Here is a 13013-nt window from a genome sequence, read left to right on the forward strand (position 1 = left end):
AAGGGCAGTGCAGAGACTTGGTAATGGGTTGAACCTGCAATGAAACGGAGGTATCTTCTGCAACTTTGTCTGATAGGGACATGCAGGTATGCCTCCTTGAGGTTCAACGTTACTAGCCATGCTTCCTTACCCAACATGGGAATAAGCTGCTGTAGTGTTAGCATCTTGAATTTGGAACTTGCAAGTGTTTAGAATTGAAAGGTCCAGAATTGGTCTCCAGGCATTGTCCTTTCTGGGCACTAGAAAGAGTCTTGAGTAAAATCCTTGACCTTGCTCTCGAGTAAGTACCAGTTGAATGGCTCATGTCCATGAGAGCTGTAATTTGTTTTTGTGCCTCTGCCCATTAATTTTGTGGCAGGTTTGGCATTCCTCTTTTCATTGGCAAGGTGTGAAAATGGAATCTGTATCCTTGTAAAATTATGTCTAGGACCCATTTGTCCTTTGTGACAATGTGCCAGTTGTCTGAAAAAAGTGCGAGTTTTCCTCCCAAGGGGGCTGCCAAGAGAGTGTTGCTTGGCCAGATGAGGTGGCACGTCATTGAGTTTGCCTTCTGGTAGATTGGGACCTGTCTTCTCCTCCCTTCTGTGTTGTAGTGCCCCATTGGCGAGGTTTGTACTGGGCTTGTGGTTGTCCTCTGCCCCTTGGGCGTCTGTATTTACCCCTCTGTGGTCTGTCTGTAGCTGGAAAGGACCAATTTTTTTTTGTTGGCCAGTTTCTGCTGAAGCGAGGAGGCTGTACCTGTAGGAAATCTTTGACTGTCTGCATAAATTTTGCCTTATCCTCCATTTTCTTTAAGCCTTCTTCTGCTTTAAATCCAAAAAGAACATCCTGCTGTAAGGGAGCAGCTAGAAGTTCTGCTTTAACATGATCAGGTAGAGTTTGTTCCTTTAACCAAGCATGCCTACGTATAACAGACCCAGTGACAGCTGCTCTGCAGGAGGCCTCCAAAGAATCAAACCCACATTGTAAGGTATGTTTGCCCACCTGTTCAGTGGCATGCAACAGATCCTGCATTTCTTTCAATTCAGATTGTTGAGGGAGAGTGGTCATTTTTTGCTTTAACTGAGAGATTAGAAATTGCTGATACTTAAGCATGTGAAATTGGCAATTTAGTGCCCTCATAGCTAGAGTGGCTGAGGTGTAAACCTTTTTCCCCCACCTGTCTAGTGCTCTGGAATCCCTCTCAGAAGGTACAGGATTTTTAGCCATAGAAGCCTTAGCCCCCTTGGGACCCTGGGAGATTGTCTCTGGGTCAGCAACAGGGCTTTTATAAAGAAATTTGTGGGAATCAGGCACTCTAATATCAGTCAGGCTTAGCCGGAGGAGGAGGTAGAGAATCAGGGTTAAAACTGGATTCTAAGTAAATATCATCCACAATGTCTAAAACTGGTGGAATGGCAAGTGGTCTGTGTTGGGGGAGTAAAAGAAACTCTGAGCCTTTTCTTAGAGTCAGAGTAGTCCTGACCTTCCCAGTGAAAATGTTCCCTCAGCGTGTAAAGTTTCCCCAAAGGAGTAGTCTTCGGGAGGAGAAGCTGAGGGAATGGAATCCTCAGCATCAGAATCTTCATAAGGGGAGAAGGAGAAATCTTGGTCCTCAGAGGAGTCTGAACAAATGGACACTTGTTCAGAGGATGCATAATCTTCCTCATGTCTAGGCCTTTTGTCAGGAGGGGGCTGGGAACCCCTGATTAAAGTGATCAAATCTTCAGCCATTTTGAGCATCTGTTTCTTAGGCATGGGGCCTTGAACAGGGGACTGAAGTGCAGTCTTTTTAGATTTAATAGGAGTCTTCGTCTTAGAATACGATTTAATGGTGAGCGTCGTCGGCCTGAAAACGCCTTCAGAAACCGATGGCGTTTCTGCAGCACCAACATCTTTTTCAGCAATGTTGTCGGTAGGGCCTGAACTAAATGGCTGCGCAGGCCTGGTACATTCAGTCAAAAATTCTGAAGCGGTCTCGGGTTCCAGATCTGCGGTAGTCAGGGGCTGCGTCGAGGCCTTGGAATCTGGCTTACGCCTGGGCTGTCTGTCCTTATCCTTGTGTTTTTTGTACATGCCGGTAGTCGGTTGCTCCGACGGCATGGTGTAGATAACTTTCCTACTGAAGTAGTGTTGTGCGAAATCAAAGCATCTTTTAATAGTACGCTTATTAAACCTAGCACAAAAACGACTAGTGACATTGTGGTCTGGGCATAGGCAAGGTATGCAATAAGAATGAAAATCCTTATGAGGTATTTGCTTCCCACAAGAAATACAATTGTTAACTTTTTCTGACATCGGTCTGAGGCAAGAAAAGTTTCAACGGGTACTTAGCTTTATAGAAGACTTCGGTCTGAAATTCGAATTCGAAAATCTCAGTAGTCGGCCGACCAGCACCTGCGAACTACTTCTGCTTCGGGCACCGCGCGGCAAGAAAGACCAAAGAAAATGGCGTCTGTTGCATTATATATACCCCTGGCGCACTGACGTCAGGGAAGAAGCGACAGCAAATGACACTGGACCAAGACTTTGGAATTCCAGCCGACTGCAGGACCGCCTGACGACAGGATAACCCAAGTGTGATGACTGCAGCAGGGTAACAACAATGAACATCTATAACCTACTTCCAAGGCAGCACAGTATAGAAGTGTACATATGGGATAGGTTATGGTTACTTACAAAAATTACCAAATATCAGAAATTAGGAATAATGTCTTGAAGGAGGAGGACTGGTTAGTTTCATCAGTCCTGTTAGGTGATCATATCAAACTTTTTGTAGGAGGGAAGGTTTTCACCAGATCAGAGAAAGGAACTTTCAGTCTCTCTCTCTCTCTCTCTCATACAGAGAGTGAGGTGTAGGGTATTAGGATCTGGTGTTTCTCCTTAGAAGAGGGAGAGCTAAATTAGAGAATGAACCTTTTTTTACTCCTCAACCTAGCATTGAGGGGTGTCACAATGGAAGGGCACCAAGAACCCAACTAGCCAGCTATGGCTCTGGTCTCTAAGCTCTACTGGGGATCCTATAATGGGAAGGAGTGCATGGACATGCACCTCACCTCTAAAGCCAGATTAGACAGCAAGGGTTGTCACTGCTCCCTTCCCCCATCACAGCTCAAACTCGGATGACATTTGTCATACTCCGGTCTTTACCTCTCTATGCCAACACAGCTGGAAGGAGACACTGGAAATGCTGAAGAATAAGTTACATTCAAAAATATTAAGACCATACTGACAAACAGCTCAGACAAACAAAGGTACAGCCTATGCAAACAAACCTGAAAGACAAAATCTCAGCTTGTCACCAGTTTTACCATCATTCATCACAAAGAATAATCCCAAGAAAACTGTAGCAAATATCCCTAAATCAAAGTCCCATTATGGATAAAGAGATGGCCCATGGTATTGCAGCTACTGCAGTTCACAGTACATTATAGTAACATATAGATTAATATATATCCAGCCTGTAAATTATCCAGGAAAAACACTGACAGACACACCATAGATAGCGTTTATGGTACCATGAATGACAAGTTCACAGTTATTAGGGGTTTTAGTAAGACAGATGCAGAGAATGAGACAGAAAGAGGCACTATAGCACAAAGGATGAAGGAATAAGACATCAACAATATTATTTTCTGCACGTTTACTGATTATAAATATATATTAGATGCATACACTTATAGCTCCCAGCTAGTGTGCCCACAATGTATTAACTACTTTCTGGCAGCCATCCAGTCATGTCCCACTCCTATAGTGGCAGCTGCCAGTATCCAAGTAGTTTACTAGGCAAGGAGGAAATGGAGGTAGATTGCCAGGCCTTTCCCTCTGTGCCACGCACATCACCTGCACATCTACAGACAATGGAACAGCCAATTTGCCTGCCACATGTCTTTGGGAGGAAACTTGAGTATATGAAGAAAGCCCATACAAACCTAGGGAGGACATGCAGACACCATAAAGGTGACACTCCAGCCAACAACTGAACCACAGAAAGTACAGTTGTGTGCACTTACATTAACGTAGATGTTCAAGTGTATTCACTGTTGCAGTCATTTGGGTTATTTGCTTGCAGGTAGCCCTCAGTCAGCCTGATTATCAAAGTCTTGGGACCTGCATCGGTTGCTGTCTCATCTTCCATGACGTCAGGTAGTCAGGGATATAAAGCATGCAGCCGATGCCATTACATCAGTTTTTTTCTTGCCCCAGATGGCAGTTGCCCCCATAAATGGGAAGCAGTTATATACAAGGTTACAACTCCAACAAAAAGCAAATACACCAGAAAGCTTTAAGCATAGTAAACAAGAATAGAGGTATAGTCAATAGAAGTCAGGGGGCTGGAGGGAAGGTAACCAGTACTGCAAACAGTGAATCCACTCTAACATCTACATTTATGGTAATTGTACACAACTGTACTATGTTTTTCATGTTTCACTGTTGCAGTCATTACATTTGGGTAGATTCCCAAAGCTAAGGAAGGGAGGAGGCAATTAGATAGCATTAGGACCAACTATAAGGCCCGGCAAGGCTGCAGTGGCAAAACCAGCTCTGGATTTTGAAAACATTGGCAAGTGGTAATGCTTGGTGAAGGTATGTACAGAACTCCAGGTAGCAGCTTCTAGGATATCCCTGGTAGGGACACCTCGAGAAAGGCTGTAGAGGTAGATACAGCCCTGGTGGAATGTGGTCTTATCCCCTGTGGGGTAGGTTTTCCATGGTGCTTATAGCACAAATGAATGCAGTGGCCTATAGGTTCATAGGTTCATACTAGGCTATCTGCCCTAGGGCATTTATAAGCCTAGCCAGAGTGTGTTTGGCTTTCGCCACCCATTTTAAATTAATTTTGCTATGCCTTTTTTTGAGGTTAGTATACTGTGCCTCTGTCTAACAGTGACACAGAAGTGATAGCCGGGGTAAACCTACGATCTCCCATCCACTCATCAAGATTCCTCTTGAAGAGAGTCAATGTGGGACTCTGCCTAACCTGGACTGGGATTTTATTCCAGAGTGAAGGGAGCCTCTGGGTTATGAATCTGTCCATCCCTCCAGCATGTCCTATTTATTTCAGTGCTGAGGTTCAAGCTCGTAGCTCGATGGGATTTGGATTTTCTGAGGTGCAGCATGTCCATTAATTCCGGGTTGGACATGGCTTTATACGTCAGGCACAGATCGCCTCTGAGCAGGCGGTATGCCACTGAGTAGAGCTGGAGTTTCTTTAACCGGGCAGCATATGGCATCTGTTTGAGCCCTTTGATCCTCTTGGTGAGGTACTTTTGGGGTCTTTCCAGTTGCTGCAGGTGTCTGGTAAGGTACATCCCAAAAGGAGCATTGTACTCAATTATGGGCCTGATGAGGGATGAGTAAAGAGGCACGATGACCTCCCCTGATCTAGATGTGAATCCCTTCATGATTAGGTGGGCTATATAAAATGTTTTTCTAACCACTTTGGCCACGTGGTTGTCAAATGAGAGATTGCTATCAACTTGTGTCCCCAGGTCCCTAATGACTTCTTCTGTACTTAATGGATTACCACCTATGTGGTAATTTGTGGGCACTTTGTTTTTGCCAAAGGGGATGACTATACACTTTTTGGCATTAGCTTGAGGCCATGGCTCTGGCACCAGTTGTCTGTTTCTATGAGGCCCTTTTGGAGGATGCTTGTGTCGGCTGGAGAGTTGATTATGGCGCCCAGTTTGCAGTCATCTGCGAACTTGGTCAGCCACAGTCCTTCCGTGTTGGCCTGTACCGAGAAATATATACCGAACAAGAGAGGTCCCAGGACTGAGCCTTGTGGGACGCCACTTGTAACTGGTTTGGAGTCTGACATGGCTCCAGCAATTCTAACCATGTGGGTTCTGTCCTTGAGCCAGTTTGCAACCCATCTAGTGACATAGGGTTTATATTTAAGCTGGTGAGCTTATCTATAATGCCCAGTGGGTATTGTATCGAAGGCTTTTGCGAGGTCCAGGTAGGCTGTGTGGACCCCTTCCCTCACAATGGCCTTGGTGACTGTTTCAAAGAAATCGACCAGGTTTAAGAGGCAGGATCTGCCCTTAACAAAGCCAAACTGGGTAGGATCCAGCGTCTGTAGGTCCCCAATATCTTTATTTATGAGGTCCATGATGATCCTTTCCATAGCTTTGCAGACCAAGCTAGTCAGGCTTATGGGGCATAGTTTCCAGGATCCGTTGAGGCACCACCTTGTGGAGAGGGACCACTGTTGCTACGCCACTCTTTGGGTACATATCCTGTAGTAAGGCTAAGATTGAACAGTAGTTTTATGTTTGGGTTTAGCTCTTCTTGGAGTTCATGTAGGACGCAGCCTGGGACACCATCTGGTCCCATTGATGCTGTGTTTTTGCTTTGGAGAGGCAGCTCTTACCTGAGCATCTGAGATGTCAGGGGCAGCACTCTGTTGGGATAGATATTTGTCCTTTTGGTGAGAGAGGGAGAAGTTTGCACTGAACCTGTCAGCTAGGATGTTGGCAATGTCTGTGGGCTCGTGTATTTTTGTCATTTTGGACTAATTCTGAGCATATCTGGGAATTCCCACCCAGGTTCCTAACATAACTAAAGAAAGCCTTGTGATTATCCTTAGTGTCCTGTGCAATTTTTCTCTCAAAATTGCCTTAGACGATTTTATGAGTGCCCGTAGTTTTTTGCTAATACTGATCAGAGATGCCTTCCCTTTTTGGGATTTTGCTCTATCATGTAGTAGCTTCCTCCTTTTATTGTATAGTTTGTTTATGGCTGGGGTCCACCAGACAGGACGTCTGCCTTTGGAGGATTGGGTCTTGGTTTTATTTGGGATTGCATGATCCATGCATTTCTGAAGGTGTTCATAGAATGCTTATAAAGGATTCTGCGGTCTGGGCCGTATTTTCCACAGGCCGGGCTTTGAAGGATTTCACGGTTTTGAGGCGTGTGAAATTTGCTTTAGAGAAGTTTTTCACTGTGGTTTTCTGGGCAGGGGTGGGGTCGGATGTGAATATCCAGTGAGATTAGTTTATGGTCTGATCTTACCAGTGAGGGATACACTTCTGGTCTGGAGCATAGTGTCCCCATGTTGGTGATGATCAGGTCCAGTATGTTTTCCCTCTTGTGGGAGTGGTAACAAGTTGTTCCATAGCATTTGAGTTTATAAATTCTAGGAACCTTTGGGCTAGGGTGTTGGAGCTAGAGTAATGCTCCCAGTCTATGTTTGGGTAGTTGAAGTCGCCCAATATAATGGTGTTTGGAGAGACCTTCATATTTTCCAGTATTCTCAGGAAGGCCAAGTGGGGTTCCTGTGTTTGGGAGGGTGGTCTGTAGCAGGCTATAAACTGGAAGGCAGTTTTACCCACAGTTAGTTGCACATGGATAGTCTCTGATGCTTGCTGTGCCACCAACCTGGAGGTGTGGGTATCTTTGACAAATATTGATACTCCTCCTTTTGTGGTTCGTCCAAGTTTTAAGCATGGTATGAGGTACAACCTGGTAGTGCTGGGGTGCTCTCGGAGCCTTGAACCAGGTTTCTGTTACTGCACAGATATCGATGTTCTCCATGCTAAGGAGAGTTTTGAGTGTGCATCTTGAGGTTTAGACTTCTGGCGTTGAGTAGCATTACTCTTAGTTTCTTATCCCTTGTGATACCTATGGAGGTGGGTTTGTCTTTTGAGCCTTGCCTAAAAAGGCACTATGGGGTAGCAAGAGCCTTTCCAATATCCGAAAGCCCAGGGTGACAGGTGCAAGCCGTCCCTAGCAAGCATCGTGGTTTGTCGAGCATGTCATCCCAGGCTGACAGGCATTGATCCCCTTTGAATGACACCAACACTTAAGCCAATTGTTGAAATTGATCATCTTGTCTTCATATTGTGGCATCATTCTTGGTGAGGGTAAGATGCTACTCAAGGTCAGGGTCATACCGCCTGGGCTACATGCTCAGAGAGCTCCTCTATGTCTCTTTCATGTAGCCCAGGGAGGTATCTCAGGTCATTCACACCAGCATGGACAATGACCGAGTCATATTTGTACTTGCCTTGGAGTGACCTGAGTGCTTGTGTTATGTGGCAAATCCTAGCCGACAGGCAGCTCACCGTGACCTTCTCCTTGTTCAGCCTGGTGAGCGGGACGCCAGTGTGCCTGACGATAGAGTCACCTATTACAAGTGTATCAGGTGTGTTGTTTAGCCTTAAGGGCTGTGACTGTTTGGCACACTGGCTTTGTGAGCTATGTGTTGCACGTGTTTTGTTTTGGGGTAGCGGTTGCTTGGGTGTCTGCTTTGGAGGTCTCTGCTGCTTAGGCAGATTTTATTTAGAGCCTCCAGTATGTTTTTGTGTGTTTATGTGTTTGGTTTGTTGTCGTGGTAGGTCTATGTGAGACTGGAATTGTAGTGAGTGTGGTTTCCTTCTCCTCCTGACTGGTTACGCCAGTACTGAGTTGAGAGAGCTTAGCCTCCAGTTTGGCTATATGGTTGCATCTCTCACATGTGTTGGAATTTGTTGGGAGGAGGAGAGGGTTGTCTGTGTACATGAGGCAGTTGTAACATTGCCTCAAGATTCCCAGATTCACCAGCTGGACCGAGAGGAGATTGACAACTGACCTTTGGACATGCTAGAATAGTATTGGGAATTCCTTTATAATTGAAAAAGGGCTAATGGGGAACAAGGTACTCAAGGGAAGTTTGTGAGGGTGTAGTGCTTTTAATTTTTAGAGCTGACTTATATAATTGCTTTAGTGAGCAAGTGCCAGGTAACTTAAATGCAATGTGTTACAGGTAACTTAAATGCAAAACGACAAACAGTAACTTTCTTTCAAGTGAAACAAGGAAATAAGTACAGTAAGCAATGCAGATATCACTAGGGATCCACAGAAGTGCTAAAAGGCCGCTTTTAGGTGGAATTAGCGTTTCAGGGAAATAAACAAACACAAGCATACAAATAAAGCTAGATTCAGCAGGCCTGGATCTAGTCTATGCTACAGCAAACAAGGTGTACCAATTTCAGTAAGAAACAGTTAGAATATGCAGGCACTATAAGCCTCTAACCAGAAATTCCCTGCTCAGAAGGGCAGAGTCCAGCCTCTCCTCCCACAAGAGTGCAGACCGCAATCCTTCTTAACGTAAAATAACTGGCCTGAAGCCCAAGTGCTTAAACCAGAACTAATACACTTTTAGAATAACAGACACTGAGCTCTCAATCAGCAGTTCCCAACTTAGAAGGATGTAAGCTACCTGTCCCGCCACCACAGTGCAGGCCACAAACCTTCCTAATGTAAAACAACTGGTCTGAAGCCCAAGTGCTTAATCCAAAAGACTTAGAAATGATAGCTACACTTTAATCAAGTTACTACCAGCAGTAATAAATACAACTGAATACTTTAAAGAATGCCTGGATTAGTGCTCAAGTTATACAAACAAAGCCAGATTCAGCAGGCCTGGATCTAGTCTATGCTACAGCAAACGAAGTGTACCAATTTCAGTAAGAAGCAGTTCAAATATATAGGCACTATAAGCTTTAACTAGAAATTCCCAGCTCAGAAGGACAGAGTCCAGCCTCTCCTCCCACAAGAGTGCAGAACACGAACCCTCAATGTAAAATAACTGGCCTCAAGCCCAAGTGCTTAAACCAGAATTAATACACTTTTAGAATAACAGACACTGAGCCCTCAATCAGCAGTTCCCAACTTAGAAGGATGTAAGCTACCTGTTCTGCCACTACAGTGCAGACCACAAACCTTCCTAATGTAAAACTGGTCTGAAGCCCAGGTGCTTAAACTAAAAGGCTTACAATGAGTTACACCAAGCAGTAATAAATACAATTGAGTACTTTTAAGATGACGAAAGCAAAATAATGTAGGAAAAAACACAAATACAGTAAAAGCAGATAATTTTTTTTTTTTTTTTTTTTTGGAAAGAGAGAAAGGAAAGAGAGAAAGGAGTAGCAGAAACTAAGCTGATTGGCCTTCTCAAATGCTCTCCCTGTACTGGGTAGAATGAGGTAATGACACTAGACTGGGAGGAGGGTCCCAGATCAAATTTACACTAGGGGCGGGCAACTGCAAAGCCACCAACTATAAAAACACTATACCAACAGGGAGGGAGGTTGGGAAACAAATAGCAGAAATGTTACTCCCAGCTGAAAAGCAGCAGTGAGCCTTTAAATGAAAGTTTTAAACAGCTAAAGGAGCCACTAGAAAAAGAGTTTAACTGCAACAAGTTATCATAAACAAACAACCCAACAGATGCTTAATAAGAGTGGACAATTTCCAGTTAATACCTCACACACAGTGAAACTAGCTAGAAAAAATACACAGTACACAAAGTGCTATAAACAACAAAGAAATAAAGAACAAAATAAACAAAAAACAGGATACTTAATGTTATATATTGTAGCTCCGAGTTTGCTGAGTGTCCTTCCTTCGATCAGCTCACTTAGAAATGGTTTGCTTTGAAATGGCCTTCCCCTCTGCCCCTGCAGCAAATGCAACCAGGAGATGTTCAGATTTCCTGAGAGACTTAGTCCTGTCCAAGTAAAATCTAAGTTGTCTGTGCACGTCCAAAGAGTGCAGTATTCATTCCCCTTTGTTTTGTGGAGTAGAAAAGAAGGTTGGCAAATGGATGGACTGCTTAAGGGCAACACTGGATACCACCTTGGGCATAAAGGATGGATTGGTCCTGAGGGACACCCTGTCTGCATGAAAGATGATGAAAGGCTCCACTGCCATGAGGGCCTGTACTTCAGACATCCTTCTTGCTGAAGTGATGGCTAGAAGGAAGGCTGTTTTCCAAGAAAGGAATTTCAACTCTGCATTTGCAGCTGGCTCAAAGGGAGGTAGAGTGAGCATTTCCAATACAAACTTAAGGTCCCAGGCCAGAGTAGGGGCTCTCCTGGGTGGTCTTAAGTTTGTGGCCTCTCTGAGGAATTGCTTCAGCAGTGGATGAGAAAAGGGGGGTGGGCTCTGGATTATAATGAGCTGAAAAGGCAGAGGCATGAATTTTTTTGGAAGAAAAGGAAAGGCCCTTGTGAAGCATCTCAGTTAAGTATTGAAGAATGTGTGGTAAACTGGGCACTGTTGTGTCCATCCCCTGAGTTTGGCTCCAGGAACAGAATCTTTTCCATTTTTCAGCATAGGATTTTCTTGTACTAGGCCTCCTTGCCTCCAGAATGACATCCATCACTTGCTTACTGAGGGATGGTAACAGAGAGATCATGTAATTAGCCAGGCTGCAAGGTTCAGGGTTTGAACCTGTGGGTGCAGAATCTGGCCCGTCCTGCTGGAACAACAGGGCAGGGTCTGAGGCAGGTGCCATGGTTCCAGAAGTGACACACTGCGCAGGAGGGGGTAACAGTGTTGGAGTGGCCAGTCTGGTGCAATAAGTATTGCCCTTGGTTTGTCCTGTTTGATCTTTAGTAGCACTTTGGAGAGGAGAGGCAGATGGGGAAAGGCATAAACTGATAGGTTTTTCCAGGTGAAGGACAGGGCATCCACTTTCCAAGCTTGTTTGTGGGGAGTCCTTGTGCAGAATTTGTCCAACTGGTAGTTCTGAGGGGAGAGAAACAGGTCTATCTCTGAGCTCCCCCATTTGTTTCTCAATATGTTGAATATCTTTGGTTCCAGTTTCACTCGAGTGGGTCCATGAGATTTCTGCTTAGTTCGTCTGTCAGTGTATTTAGCTTGCCTGGCAGGAATTGAGCTTGTAGGTGCACTTGGTAGCTCAAGGCTGTGTTCCACAGAGCCAAGGCTAGTCTGCAGAGAGGGTATGAGTGGGTTCCCCCTGCTTGTTTATGTACCACATAACAGTGGTGTTGTCCGTCTTTACCAGTAATGGTCCTGGAAGAATGTGGTCCTTGAAGGCTGTCAGAGTATTCTGTACAGCTAACATTTCCTTTTGAATGATATGCAGGTGCATTTGACTTTGGTTCCATTTGCCCTGAATGCACTGCCCTGCCAAGTGAACCCCCCCCCCATGCATAGTCTGATGTGTCTGCTGTTAGGGTTTGGGTGGCAGGGGGTAGAGTGAATGGCAGTCCCTTGTTGCGGTGGCAGGCCTCTGCCCACCAAAGGAACTCTGTCTTTAAGCAAGGGATGATAGGAATTATTGATTCTAGGTCCTGAGAATATTGACACCATAGGCTTTTTAGATACCATTGTAGTTTCCTCATATGCAGTCTTGCATATGGAATTAGTAGAATGCAAGAGGCCATGAACCCCAGGGCTTGCAGTATTTTCCTTGCAGATATCTGGGTCTTTGTGGCCAGTAGTTTGAAGTAGGCTGTCAAATAAACTTGTTTCTCTGGCATGAGGTAGGCCATCTGGGAAGTTGTATTCAAACTTGCTCCCAGGAATACAATTTGTTGGCAGGGTACCACATGTGATTTCTTTTTGTTTATGCTGTACCCCAGAGAAGTTAGTCATTTCTTTACAAATGCCAGATGATTTAATAGTATGTCCTGGCATTTTGCCTGAATTGGACAATCGTCCAGGTATGGGTATATTTGAATATTTATTTGCCTGCAAAATGCAATGACTGGAGCTAGGCACTTTGTGAATACCCTGGGCGCAGTAGATAAGCCAAAGGGCAGTGCAGAGAACTGATAATGCATGTAGCCTGCTGTGAAGCGTAGGTATCTTCTGCAAGATTCCCTTATTGGAATGTGCAGGTAGGCTTCCTTTAAATCCAGTGTTGCCAATCAGGCATTTTTGCCTAGCATGGGAAGCAGCTGATGAAGAGTTAGCAACTTGAATTTTGGGATTACCAAAAAAATGTTTAGGATAGACGGGACCAGGATAGGATGCCAGGAATAGTCTTTTCTGGGTACCAGGAAAAGTCTTGAGTAAAACCTTGCCCCCATTCCTCTTCTGGGATAGGCTGAATAGCCCTGATGCTTAGAAGAGAGAGAATCTGCTTTTGAGCCTCTGCCAACTGATTTGGGGGTAGGTCTGGTCAACCATTTGGGGCTGGTAAGGAGTGAAAGTGGAATCTGTATCCTTGGGAAACTATATTTAAAACCCATTTGTCTTGGGTAATGAATTCCCAGTTTTTTGCATGCAGGGCG

General features: G+C 44.8%; 1 protein-coding gene across 6 annotated transcripts in view; it reads right to left on the reverse strand.

Moving 5' to 3' along the window:
• Nucleotides 1-13013, reverse strand: part of ACTN1 (actinin alpha 1) — a 744367-nt gene that overhangs the window by 277209 nt on the left and 454145 nt on the right. The window lies entirely within an intron of this gene.

This window comes from Protopterus annectens, chromosome 6.part0, assembly GCF_019279795.1.
Source record: "Protopterus annectens isolate FY-2018-M chromosome 6.part0, PAN1.0, whole genome shotgun sequence".
NCBI classification, from domain to species: Eukaryota; Metazoa; Chordata; order Ceratodontiformes; family Protopteridae; genus Protopterus; species Protopterus annectens.